This window comes from Oncorhynchus keta, chromosome 19 (genome assembly GCF_023373465.1).
Source record: "Oncorhynchus keta strain PuntledgeMale-10-30-2019 chromosome 19, Oket_V2, whole genome shotgun sequence".
In the NCBI taxonomy this organism is placed as follows: Eukaryota; Metazoa; Chordata; class Actinopteri; order Salmoniformes; family Salmonidae; genus Oncorhynchus; species Oncorhynchus keta.
In genome coordinates this window covers 69,136,337-69,145,861 of record NC_068439.1, presented here as the reverse complement: position 1 = coordinate 69,145,861, position 9,525 = coordinate 69,136,337, and the positions used below count along the sequence as shown (strand labels likewise).

General features: G+C 39.1%; 1 long non-coding RNA gene and 39 other non-coding genes across 40 annotated transcripts in view; all 40 read right to left on the bottom strand.

The window, feature by feature from the left end:
- The window catches only part of LOC118397822 (uncharacterized), a 39,041-nt gene that overhangs the window by 6,389 nt on the left and 23,127 nt on the right, over positions 1-9,525 (bottom strand). Inside the window, exons 6-11 of the long non-coding RNA XR_008071218.1 lie at positions 9,016-9,071; positions 8,023-8,078; positions 6,050-6,105; positions 5,560-5,615; positions 2,368-2,423; positions 1,133-1,188 (exon numbers count right to left, since the gene is read on the bottom strand). This is a non-coding gene — a long non-coding RNA (uncharacterized LOC118397822). The remainder of the gene's footprint in view (positions 1-1,132; positions 1,189-2,367; positions 2,424-5,559; positions 5,616-6,049; positions 6,106-8,022; positions 8,079-9,015; positions 9,072-9,525) is intronic.
- Positions 35-106, bottom strand: LOC127909781 (small nucleolar RNA SNORD50). The gene has a single exon (XR_008072376.1). It is a non-coding gene; the product is annotated as a small nucleolar RNA SNORD50 (small nucleolar RNA).
- LOC127909736 (small nucleolar RNA SNORD50) lies at positions 278-349 on the bottom strand. The gene has a single exon (XR_008072330.1). It is a non-coding gene; the product is annotated as a small nucleolar RNA SNORD50 (small nucleolar RNA).
- Positions 525-596, bottom strand: LOC127909735 (small nucleolar RNA SNORD50). The gene has a single exon (XR_008072329.1). It is a non-coding gene; the product is annotated as a small nucleolar RNA SNORD50 (small nucleolar RNA).
- LOC127909734 (small nucleolar RNA SNORD50) lies at positions 776-847 on the bottom strand. Its single transcript, XR_008072328.1, has one exon. It is a non-coding gene; the product is annotated as a small nucleolar RNA SNORD50 (small nucleolar RNA).
- On the bottom strand, positions 1,021-1,092 carry LOC127909733 (small nucleolar RNA SNORD50). The gene has a single exon (XR_008072327.1). It is a non-coding gene; the product is annotated as a small nucleolar RNA SNORD50 (small nucleolar RNA).
- On the bottom strand, positions 1,270-1,341 carry LOC127909756 (small nucleolar RNA SNORD50). Its single transcript, XR_008072351.1, has one exon. It is a non-coding gene; the product is annotated as a small nucleolar RNA SNORD50 (small nucleolar RNA).
- On the bottom strand, positions 1,513-1,584 carry LOC127909732 (small nucleolar RNA SNORD50). Its single transcript, XR_008072326.1, has one exon. It is a non-coding gene; the product is annotated as a small nucleolar RNA SNORD50 (small nucleolar RNA).
- On the bottom strand, positions 1,769-1,840 carry LOC127909731 (small nucleolar RNA SNORD50). Its single transcript, XR_008072325.1, has one exon. It is a non-coding gene; the product is annotated as a small nucleolar RNA SNORD50 (small nucleolar RNA).
- LOC127909730 (small nucleolar RNA SNORD50) lies at positions 2,012-2,083 on the bottom strand. Its single transcript, XR_008072324.1, has one exon. It is a non-coding gene; the product is annotated as a small nucleolar RNA SNORD50 (small nucleolar RNA).
- Positions 2,255-2,326, bottom strand: LOC127909729 (small nucleolar RNA SNORD50). Its single transcript, XR_008072323.1, has one exon. It is a non-coding gene; the product is annotated as a small nucleolar RNA SNORD50 (small nucleolar RNA).
- LOC127909780 (small nucleolar RNA SNORD50) lies at positions 2,503-2,574 on the bottom strand. Its single transcript, XR_008072375.1, has one exon. It is a non-coding gene; the product is annotated as a small nucleolar RNA SNORD50 (small nucleolar RNA).
- On the bottom strand, positions 2,746-2,817 carry LOC127909728 (small nucleolar RNA SNORD50). The gene has a single exon (XR_008072322.1). It is a non-coding gene; the product is annotated as a small nucleolar RNA SNORD50 (small nucleolar RNA).
- On the bottom strand, positions 2,997-3,068 carry LOC127909727 (small nucleolar RNA SNORD50). The gene has a single exon (XR_008072321.1). It is a non-coding gene; the product is annotated as a small nucleolar RNA SNORD50 (small nucleolar RNA).
- LOC127909726 (small nucleolar RNA SNORD50) lies at positions 3,243-3,314 on the bottom strand. The gene has a single exon (XR_008072320.1). It is a non-coding gene; the product is annotated as a small nucleolar RNA SNORD50 (small nucleolar RNA).
- LOC127909725 (small nucleolar RNA SNORD50) lies at positions 3,490-3,561 on the bottom strand. Its single transcript, XR_008072319.1, has one exon. It is a non-coding gene; the product is annotated as a small nucleolar RNA SNORD50 (small nucleolar RNA).
- On the bottom strand, positions 3,739-3,810 carry LOC127909724 (small nucleolar RNA SNORD50). Its single transcript, XR_008072318.1, has one exon. It is a non-coding gene; the product is annotated as a small nucleolar RNA SNORD50 (small nucleolar RNA).
- On the bottom strand, positions 3,982-4,053 carry LOC127909723 (small nucleolar RNA SNORD50). The gene has a single exon (XR_008072317.1). It is a non-coding gene; the product is annotated as a small nucleolar RNA SNORD50 (small nucleolar RNA).
- On the bottom strand, positions 4,229-4,300 carry LOC127909722 (small nucleolar RNA SNORD50). The gene has a single exon (XR_008072316.1). It is a non-coding gene; the product is annotated as a small nucleolar RNA SNORD50 (small nucleolar RNA).
- LOC127909765 (small nucleolar RNA SNORD50) lies at positions 4,458-4,529 on the bottom strand. The gene has a single exon (XR_008072360.1). It is a non-coding gene; the product is annotated as a small nucleolar RNA SNORD50 (small nucleolar RNA).
- Positions 4,704-4,775, bottom strand: LOC127909775 (small nucleolar RNA SNORD50). Its single transcript, XR_008072370.1, has one exon. It is a non-coding gene; the product is annotated as a small nucleolar RNA SNORD50 (small nucleolar RNA).
- On the bottom strand, positions 4,961-5,032 carry LOC127909721 (small nucleolar RNA SNORD50). Its single transcript, XR_008072315.1, has one exon. It is a non-coding gene; the product is annotated as a small nucleolar RNA SNORD50 (small nucleolar RNA).
- Positions 5,204-5,275, bottom strand: LOC127909762 (small nucleolar RNA SNORD50). The gene has a single exon (XR_008072357.1). It is a non-coding gene; the product is annotated as a small nucleolar RNA SNORD50 (small nucleolar RNA).
- On the bottom strand, positions 5,448-5,519 carry LOC127909720 (small nucleolar RNA SNORD50). Its single transcript, XR_008072314.1, has one exon. It is a non-coding gene; the product is annotated as a small nucleolar RNA SNORD50 (small nucleolar RNA).
- LOC127909719 (small nucleolar RNA SNORD50) lies at positions 5,695-5,766 on the bottom strand. Its single transcript, XR_008072313.1, has one exon. It is a non-coding gene; the product is annotated as a small nucleolar RNA SNORD50 (small nucleolar RNA).
- Positions 5,938-6,009, bottom strand: LOC127909718 (small nucleolar RNA SNORD50). The gene has a single exon (XR_008072312.1). It is a non-coding gene; the product is annotated as a small nucleolar RNA SNORD50 (small nucleolar RNA).
- On the bottom strand, positions 6,184-6,255 carry LOC127909779 (small nucleolar RNA SNORD50). Its single transcript, XR_008072374.1, has one exon. It is a non-coding gene; the product is annotated as a small nucleolar RNA SNORD50 (small nucleolar RNA).
- LOC127909717 (small nucleolar RNA SNORD50) lies at positions 6,425-6,496 on the bottom strand. Its single transcript, XR_008072311.1, has one exon. It is a non-coding gene; the product is annotated as a small nucleolar RNA SNORD50 (small nucleolar RNA).
- Positions 6,680-6,751, bottom strand: LOC127909716 (small nucleolar RNA SNORD50). Its single transcript, XR_008072310.1, has one exon. It is a non-coding gene; the product is annotated as a small nucleolar RNA SNORD50 (small nucleolar RNA).
- LOC127909774 (small nucleolar RNA SNORD50) lies at positions 6,925-6,996 on the bottom strand. Its single transcript, XR_008072369.1, has one exon. It is a non-coding gene; the product is annotated as a small nucleolar RNA SNORD50 (small nucleolar RNA).
- Positions 7,172-7,243, bottom strand: LOC127909715 (small nucleolar RNA SNORD50). The gene has a single exon (XR_008072309.1). It is a non-coding gene; the product is annotated as a small nucleolar RNA SNORD50 (small nucleolar RNA).
- LOC127909714 (small nucleolar RNA SNORD50) lies at positions 7,415-7,486 on the bottom strand. Its single transcript, XR_008072308.1, has one exon. It is a non-coding gene; the product is annotated as a small nucleolar RNA SNORD50 (small nucleolar RNA).
- Positions 7,663-7,734, bottom strand: LOC127909713 (small nucleolar RNA SNORD50). Its single transcript, XR_008072307.1, has one exon. It is a non-coding gene; the product is annotated as a small nucleolar RNA SNORD50 (small nucleolar RNA).
- On the bottom strand, positions 7,910-7,981 carry LOC127909712 (small nucleolar RNA SNORD50). Its single transcript, XR_008072306.1, has one exon. It is a non-coding gene; the product is annotated as a small nucleolar RNA SNORD50 (small nucleolar RNA).
- Positions 8,157-8,228, bottom strand: LOC127909778 (small nucleolar RNA SNORD50). The gene has a single exon (XR_008072373.1). It is a non-coding gene; the product is annotated as a small nucleolar RNA SNORD50 (small nucleolar RNA).
- Positions 8,400-8,471, bottom strand: LOC127909773 (small nucleolar RNA SNORD50). Its single transcript, XR_008072368.1, has one exon. It is a non-coding gene; the product is annotated as a small nucleolar RNA SNORD50 (small nucleolar RNA).
- LOC127909711 (small nucleolar RNA SNORD50) lies at positions 8,657-8,728 on the bottom strand. The gene has a single exon (XR_008072305.1). It is a non-coding gene; the product is annotated as a small nucleolar RNA SNORD50 (small nucleolar RNA).
- On the bottom strand, positions 8,902-8,973 carry LOC127909710 (small nucleolar RNA SNORD50). The gene has a single exon (XR_008072304.1). It is a non-coding gene; the product is annotated as a small nucleolar RNA SNORD50 (small nucleolar RNA).
- LOC127909777 (small nucleolar RNA SNORD50) lies at positions 9,151-9,222 on the bottom strand. The gene has a single exon (XR_008072372.1). It is a non-coding gene; the product is annotated as a small nucleolar RNA SNORD50 (small nucleolar RNA).
- On the bottom strand, positions 9,394-9,465 carry LOC127909772 (small nucleolar RNA SNORD50). Its single transcript, XR_008072367.1, has one exon. It is a non-coding gene; the product is annotated as a small nucleolar RNA SNORD50 (small nucleolar RNA).

Here is a 9,525-nt window from a genome sequence, read left to right as displayed (position 1 = left end):
TGTTCAACTGTGGTATCAGATATCTGCAAATGGTATTTCAGAAGTCAGATCCAATAGGGTTGTCAATCTTACAGAAATCAGGTTCGGGATAGGTTCATCCTTAATACAATCTTGCAACGAGTTTGCACAAAACTAACAGATACTTACAGCTAGCTACAAGATGTACTTTCCCCATCCATTCTGGTCTGCAGTTCCCTGAAAGACAGTACAGTCAAAATATTAACATGAAGTTTGTGCATGGATGTTCAAATGTATCATGATCAATTATGCCAATTGTATTTCAGAAGTCAGATCCGACAGGGTTGTCAATCTTACAGGAATCAGGTTCGGGATAGGTTCATCCTTAATACAATCTTGCAACGAGTTTGCACAAAACTAGCAGACACTTACAGCTAGCTAGCTACAAGATGTACTTTCCCCATCCATTCTGGTCTGCAGTTCCCTGAAAGACAGTACAGTCAAAATATTAACATGAAGTTTGTGCATGGATGTTCAAATGTATCATGATCAATTATGCCAATTGTATTTCAGAAGTCAGATCCGACAGGGTTGTCAATCTTACAGGAATCAGGTTCGGGATAGGTTCATCCTTAATACAATCTTGCAACGAGTTTGCACAAAACTAGCAGACACTTACAGTTGTTAGCGACAGACTGTACTTTCCCTCATCCATGTCTGGTCTGCAGTTTCCTGAAAGACAGTACAGAAAAAAAAATACCATTAACTTTATTGTGCATGGATGTTCAAATGTATCATGATCAATTATGCCAATTGTATTTCAGAAGTCAGATCCGACAGGGTTGTCAATCTTACAGGAATCAGGTTCGGGATAGGTTCATCCTTAATACAATCTTGCAACGAGTTTGCACAAAACTAGCAGACACTTACACAGCTAGCTACAAGATGTACTTTCCCCATCCATTCTGGTCTGCAGTTCCCTGAAAGACAGTACAGTCAAAATATTAACATGAAGTTTGTGCATGGATGTTCAAATGTATCATGATCAATTATGCCAATTGTATTTCAGAAGTCAGATCCGACAGGGTTGTCAATCTTACAGGAATCAGGTTCGGGATAGGTTCATCCTTAATACAATCTTTGCAAAAAGTAGGAGTAGACAACAGATTCTTACAGGCGTTACAGGAAGCCATGTTCTGGTGTAGAGGATTCCATTTCTGGTCTGCATATCTGAAAAACGGTCAAAAGATGAACAGTTTCACATTAAACCCTGTGCATGTTCAACTGTGGTATCAGATATCTGCAAATGGTATTTCAGAAGTCAGATCCAACAGGGTTGTCAATCTTACAGAAATCAGGTTCGGGATAGGTTCATCCTTAATACAATCTTGCAACGAGTTTGCACAAAACTAGCAGACACTTACAGCTAGCTACAAGATGTACTTTCCCCATCCATTCTGGTCTGCAGTTCCCTGAAAGACAGTACAGTCAAAATATTAACATGAAGTTTGTGCATGGATGTTCAAATGTATCATGATCAATTATGCCAATTGTATTTCAGAAGTCAGATCCGACAGGGTTGTCAATCTTACAGGAATCAGGTTCGGGATAGGTTCATCCTTAATACAATCTTGCAACGAGTTTGCACAAAACTAGCAGACACTTACAGTTGTTAGCGACAGACTGTATTTTTCTCATCCATGTCTGGTCTGCAGTTTCCTGAAAGACAGTATGGAAGAAAAAAAAATACCATTAACTTTATTGTGCATGGATGTTCAAATGTATCATGATGAATTATGCCAATTGTAGTATTTCAGAAGTCAGATCCGACAGGGTTGTCAATCTTACAGGAATCAGGTTCGGGATAGGTTCATCCTTAATACAATCTTGCAACGAGTTTGCACAAAACTAGCAGACACTTACAGCTAGCTACAAGATGTACTTTCCCCATCCATTCTGGTCTGCAGTTCCCTGAAAGACAGTACAGTCAAAATATTAACATGAAATTTGTGCATGGATGTTCAAATGTATCATGATCAATTATGCCAATTGTATTTCAGAAGTCAGATCCGACAGGGTTGTCAATCTTACAGGAATCAGGTTCGGGATAGGTTCATCCTTAATACAATCTTGCAACGAGTTTGCACAAAACTAGCAGACACTTACAGCTAGCTACAAGATGTACTTTCCCCATCCATTCTGGTCTGCAGTTCCCTGAAAGACAGTACAGTCAAAATATTAACATGAAATTTGTGCATGGATGTTCAAATGTATCATGATCAATTATGCCAATTGTATTTCAGAAGTCAGATCCGACAGGGTTGTCAATCTTACAGGAATCAGGTTCGGGATAGGTTCATCCTTAATACAATCTTTGCAAAAAAGTAGGAGTAGACAACAGATTCTTACAGGCGTTACAGGAAGCCATGTTCTGGTGTAGAGGATTCCATTTCTGGTCTGCATATCTGAAAAACGGTAAGATGAACAGTTTCACATTAAACCCTGGTGCATGTTCAACTGTGGTATCAGATATCTGCAAATGGTATTTCAGAAGTCAGATCCAATAGGGTTGTCAATCTTACAGAAATCAGGTTCGGGATAGGTTCATCCTTAATACAATCTTGCAACGAGTTTGCACAAAACTAACAGATACTTACAGCTAGCTACAAGATGTACTTTCCCCATCCATTCTGGTCTGCAGTTCCCTGAAAGACAGTACAGTCAAAATATTAACATGAAGTTTGTGCATGGATGTTCAAATGTATCATGATCAATTATGCCAATTGTATTTCAGAAGTCAGATCCGACAGGGTTGTCAATCTTACAGGAATCAGGTTCGGGATAGGTTCATCCTTAATACAATCTTGCAACGAGTTTGCACAAAACTAGCAGACACTTACAGTTGTTAGCGACAGACTGTATTTTTCTCATCCATGTCTGGTCTGCAGTTTCCTGAAAGACAGTATGGGGAAAAAAAATACCATTAACTTTATTGTGCATGGATGTTCAAATGTATCATGATCAATTATGCCAATTGTATTTCAGAAGTCAGATCCGACAGGGTTGTCAATCTTACAGGAATCAGGTTCGGGATAGGTTCATCCTTAATACAATCTTGCAACGAGTTTGCACAAAACTAGCAGACACTTACAGCAGCTAGCTACAAGATGTACTTTCCCCATCCATTCTGGTCTGCAGTTCCCTGAAAGACAGTACAGTCAAAATATTAACATGAAGTTTGTGCATGGATGTTCAAATGTATCATGATCAATTATGCCAATTGTATTTCAGAAGTCAGATCCGACAGGGTTGTCAATCTTACAGGAATCAGGTTCGGGATAGGTTCATCCTTAATACAATCTTGCAACGAGTTTGCACAAAACTAGCAGACACTTACAGCTAGCTAGCTACAAGATGTACTTTCCCCATCCATTCTGGTCTGCAGTTCCCTGAAAGACAGTACAGTCAAAATATTAACATGAAGTTTGTGCATGGATGTTCAAATGTATCATGATCAATTATGCCAATTGTATTTCAGAAGTCAGATCCGACAGGGTTGTCAATCTTACAGGAATCAGGTTCGGGATAGGTTCATCCTTAATACAATCTTGCAACGAGTTTGCACAAAACTAGCAGACACTTACAGTTGTTAGCACAGACTGTATTTTTCTCATCCATTCTGGTCTGCAGTTTCCTGAAAGACAGTATGGGTAAAAAAAATTACCATTAACTTTTTGTGCATGGATGTTCAAATGTATCATGATCAATTATGCCAATTGTATTTCAGAAGTCAGATCCGACAGGGTTGTCAATCTTACAGGAATCAGGTTCGGGATAGGTTCATCCTTAATACAATCTTGCAACGAGTTTGCACAAAACTAGCAGACACTTACAGCTAGCTACAAGATGTACTTTCCCCATCCATTCTGGTCTGCAGTTCCCTGAAAGACAGTACAGTCAAAATATTAACATGAAGTTTGTGCATGGATGTTCAAATGTATCATGATCAATTATGCCAATTGTATTTCAGAAGTCAGATCCGACAGGGTTGTCAATCTTACAGGAATCAGGTTCGGGATAGGTTCATCCTTAATACAATCTTGCAACGAGTTTGCACAAAACTAGCAGACACTTACAGCTAGCTAGCTACAAGATGTACTTTCCCCATCCATTCTGGTCTGCAGTTCCCTGAAAGACAGTACAGTCAAAATATTAACATGAAGTTTGTGCATGGATGTTCAAATGTATCATGATCAATTATGCCAATTGTATTTCAGAAGTCAGATCCGACAGGGTTGTCAATCTTACAGGAATCAGGTTCGGGATAGGTTCATCCTTAATACAAAAAAAAGGAGTAGACAACAGATTCTTACAGGCGTTACAGGAAGCCATGTTCTGGTGTTTCCATTTCTGGTCTGCATATCTGAAAACAGTAAGATGAAATTTCACATTAAACCCTGGTGCATGTTCAACTGTGGTATCAGATATCTGCAAATGGTATTTCAGAAGTCAGATCCGATAGGGTTGTCAATCTTACAGGAATCAGGTTCGGGATAGGTTCATCCTTAATACAATCTTGCAACGAGTTTGCACAAAACTAGCAGACACTTACAGCAGCTAGCTACAAGATGTACTTTCCCCATCCATTCTGGTCTGCAGTTCCCTGAAAGACAGTACAGTCAAAATATTAACATGAAGTTTGTGCATGGATGTTCAAATGTATCATGATCAATTATGCCAATTGTATTTCAGAAGTCAGATCCGACAGGGTTGTCAATCTTACAGGAATCAGGTTCGGGATAGGTTCATCCTAAATACAATCTTGCAACGAGTTTGCACAAAACTAGCAGACACTTACAGTTGTTAGCTACAGACTGTATTTTTCTCATCCATGTCTGGTCTGCAGTAACCTGAAAGACAGTATGGTAAAAAAAAAAAAAAATACCATTAACTTTATTGTGCATGGATGTTCAAATGTATCATGATCAATTATGCCAATTGTATTTCAGAAGTCAGATCCGACAGGGTTGTCAATCTTACAGGAATCAGGTTCGGGATAGGTTCATCCTTAATACAATCTTGCAACGAGTTTGCACAAAACTAGCAGACACTTACAGCTAGCTACAAGATGTACTTTCCCCATCCATTCTGGTCTGCAGTTCCCTGAAAGACAGTACAGTCAAAATATTAACATGAAGTTTGTGCATGGATGTTCAAATGTATCATGATCAATTATGCCAATTGTATTTCAGAAGTCAGATCCGACAGGGTTGTCAATCTTACAGGAATCAGGTTCGGGATAGGTTCATCCTTAAATACAATCTTGCAACGAGTTTGCACAAAACTAGCAGACACTACACAGCTAGCTACAAGATGTACTTTCCCATCCATTCTGGTCTGCAGTTCCCTGAAAGACAGTACAGTCAAAATATTAACATGAAGTTTGTGCATGGATGTTCAAATGTATCATGATCAATTATGCCAATTGTATTTCAGAAGTCAGATCCGACAGGGTTGTCAATCTTACAGGAATCAGGTTCGGGATAGGTTCATCCTTAATACAATCTTTGCAAAAAGTAGGAGTAGACAACAGATTCTTACAGGCGTTACAGGAAGCCATGTTCTGGTGTAGAGGATTCCATTTCTGGTCTGCATATCTGAAAAACGGTAAGATGAACAGTTTCACATTAAACCCTGGTGCATGTTCAACTGTGGTATCAGATATCTGCAAATGGTATTTCAGAAGTCAGATCCGACAGGGTTGTCAATCTTACAGGAATCAGGTTCGGGATAGGTTCATCCTTAATACAATCTTGCAACGAGTTTGCACAAAACTAGCAGACACTTACAGCTAGCTACAAGATGTACTTTCCCCATCCATTCTGGTCTGCAGTTCCCTGAAAGACAGTACAGTCAAAATATTAACATGAAATTTGTGCATGGATGTTCAAATGTATCATGATCAATTATGCCAATTGTATTTCAGAAGTCAGATCCGACAGGGTTGTCAATCTTACAGGAATCAGGTTCGGGATAGGTTCATCCTTAATACAATCTTTGCAAAAAGTAGGAGCAGACAACAGATTCTTACAGGCGTTACAGGAAGCCATGTTCTGGTGTAGAGGATTCCATTTCTGGTCTGCATATCTGAAAACGGTAAGATGAACAGTTTCACATTAAACCCTGGTGCATGTTCAACTGTGGTATCAGATATCTGCAAATGGTATTTCAGAAGTCAGATCCAATAGGGTTGTCAATCTTACAGAAATCAGGTTCGGGATAGGTTCATCCTTAATACAATCTTGCAACGAGTTTGCACAAAACTAGCAGACACTTACAGCTAGCTACAAGATGTACTTTCCCCATCCATTCTGGTCTGCAGTTCCCTGAAAGACAGTAGTCAAAATATTAACATGAAGTTTGTGCATGGATGTTCAAATGTATCATGATCAATTATGCCAATTGTATTTCAGAAGTCAGATCCGACAGGGTTGTCAATCTTACAGGAATCAGGTTCGGGATAGGTTCATCCTTAATACAATCTTGCAACGAGTTTGCACAAAACTAGCAGACACTTACAGTTGTTAGCTACAGACTGTATTTTTCTCATCCATGTCTGCTCTGCAGTTACCTGAAAGACAGTATGGTTTAAAAAAAAAAATACCATTAACTTTATTGTGCATGGATGTTGAAATGTATCATGATCAATTATGCCAATTGTATTTCAGAAGTCAGATCCGACAGGGTTGTCAATCTTACAGGAATCAGGTTCGGGATAGGTTCATCCTTAATACAATCTTGCAACGAGTTTGCACAAAACTAGCAGACACTTACACAGCTAGCTACAAGATGTACTTTCCCCATCCATTCTGGTCTGCAGTTCCCTGAAAGACAGTACAGTCAAAATATTAACATGAAGTTTGTGCATGGATGTTCAAATGTATCATGATCAATTATGCCAATTGTATTTCAGAAGTCAGATCCGACAGGGTTGTCAATCTTACAGGAATCAGGTTCGGGATAGGTTCATCCTAAATACAATCTTGCAACGAGTTTGCACAAAACTAGCAGACACTTACAGCTAGCTAGCTACAAGATGTACTTTCCCCATCCATTCTGGTCTGCAGTTCCCTGAAAGACAGTACAGTCAAAATATTAACATGAAATTTGTGCATGGATGTTCAAATGTATCATGATCAATTATGCCAATTGTATTTCAGAAGTCAGATCCGACAGGGTTGTCAATCTTACAGGAATCAGGTTCGGGATAGGTTCATCCTTAATACAATCTTGCAACGAGTTTGCACAAAACTAGCAGACACTTACAGCTAGCTACAAGATGTACTTTCCCCATCCATTCTGGTCTGCAGTTCCCTGAAAGACAGTACAGTCAAAATATTAACATGAAGTTTGTGCATGGATGTTCAAATGTATCATGATCAATTATGCCAATTGTATTTCAGAAGTCAGATCCGACAGGGTTGTCAATCTTACAGGAATCAGGTTCGGGATAGGTTCATCCTTAATACAATCTTGCAACGAGTTTGCACAAAACTAGCAGACACTACAGCTACAGCTAGCTACAAGATGTACTTTCCCCATCCATTCTGGTCTGCAGTTCCCTGAAAGACAGTACAGTCAAAATATTAACATGAAGTTTGTGCATGGATGTTCAAATGTATCATGATCAATTATGCCAATTGTATTTCAGAAGTCAGATCCGACAGGGTTGTCAATCTTACAGGAATCAGGTTCGGGATAGGTTCATCCTTAATACAATCTTGCAACGAGTTTGCACAAAACTAGCAGACACTTACAGCTAGCTAGCTACAAGATGTACTTTCCCCATCCATTCTGGTCTGCAGTTCCCTGAAAGACAGTACAGTCAAAATATTAACATGAAGTTTGTGCATGGATGTTCAAATGTATCATGATCAATTATGCCAATTGTATTTCAGAAGTCAGATCCGACAGGGTTGTCAATCTTACAGGAATCAGGTTCGGGATAGGTTCATCCTTAATACAATCTTTGCAAAAAAGTAGGAGTAGACAACAGATTCTTACAGGCGTTACAGGAAGCCATGTTCTGGTGTAGAGGATTCCATTTCTGGTCTGCATATCTGAAAACGGTAAGATGAACAGTTTCACATTAAACCCTGGTGCATGTTCAACTGTGGTATCAGATATCTGCAAATGGTATTTCAGAAGTCAGATCCAATAGGGTTGTCAATCTTACAGAAATCAGGTTCGGGATAGGTTCATCCTTAATACAATCTTGCAACGAGTTTGCACAAAACTAGCAGACACTTACAGCTAGCTACAAGATGTACTTTCCCCATCCATTCTGGTCTGCAGTTCCCTGAAAGACAGTACAGTCAAAATATTAACATGAAGTTTGTGCATGGATGTTCAAATGTATCATGATCAATTATGCCAATTGTATTTCAGAAGTCAGATCCGACAGGGTTGTCAATCTTACAGGAATCAGGTTCGGGATAGGTTCATCCTAAATACAATCTTGCAACGAGTTTGCACAAAACTAGCAGACACTTACAGTTGTTAGCTACAGACTGTATTTTTCTCATCCATGTCTGGTCTGCAGTAACCTGAAAGACAGTATGGTAAAAAAAAAAAAAAATACCATTAACTTTATTGTGCATGGATGTTCAAATGTATCATGATCAATTATGCCAATTGTATTTCAGAAGTCAGATCCGACAGGGTTGTCAATCTTACAGGAATCAGGTTCGGGATAGGTTCATCCTTAATACAATCTTGCAACGAGTTTGCACAAAACTAGCAGACACTTACACAGCTAGCTACAAGATGTACTTTCCCCATCCATTCTGGTCTGCAGTTCCCTGAAAGACAGTACAGTCAAAATATTAACATGAAGTTTGTGCATGGATGTTCAAATGTATCATGATCAATTATGCCAATTGTATTTCAGAAGTCAGATCCGACAGGGTTGTCAATCTTACAGGAATCAGGTTCGGGATAGGTTCATCCTTAATACAATCTTTGCAAAAAAAGTAGGAGTAGACAACAGATTCTTACAGGCGTTACAGGAAGCCATGTTCTGGTGTAGAGGATTCCATTTCTGGTCTGCATATCTGAAAAACGGTAAGATGAACAGTTTCACATTAAACCCTGGTGCATGTTCAACTGTGGTATCAGATATCTGCAAATGGTATTTCAGAAGTCAGATCCAATAGGGTTGTCAATCTTACAGAAATCAGGTTCGGGATAGGTTCATCCTTAATACAATCTTGCAACGAGTTTGCACAAAACTAACAGACACTTACAGCTAGCTACAAGATGTACTTTCCCCATCCATTCTGGTCTGCAGTTCCCTGAAAGACAGTACAGTCAAAATATTAACATGAAGTTTGTGCATGGATGTTCAAATGTATCATGATCAATTATGCCAATTGTATTTCAGAAGTCAGATCCGACAGGGTTGTCAATCTTACAGGAATCAGGTTCGGGATAGGTTCATCCTAAATACAATCTTGCAACGAGTTTGCACAAAACTAGCAGACACTTACAGCTAGCTACAAGACTGTA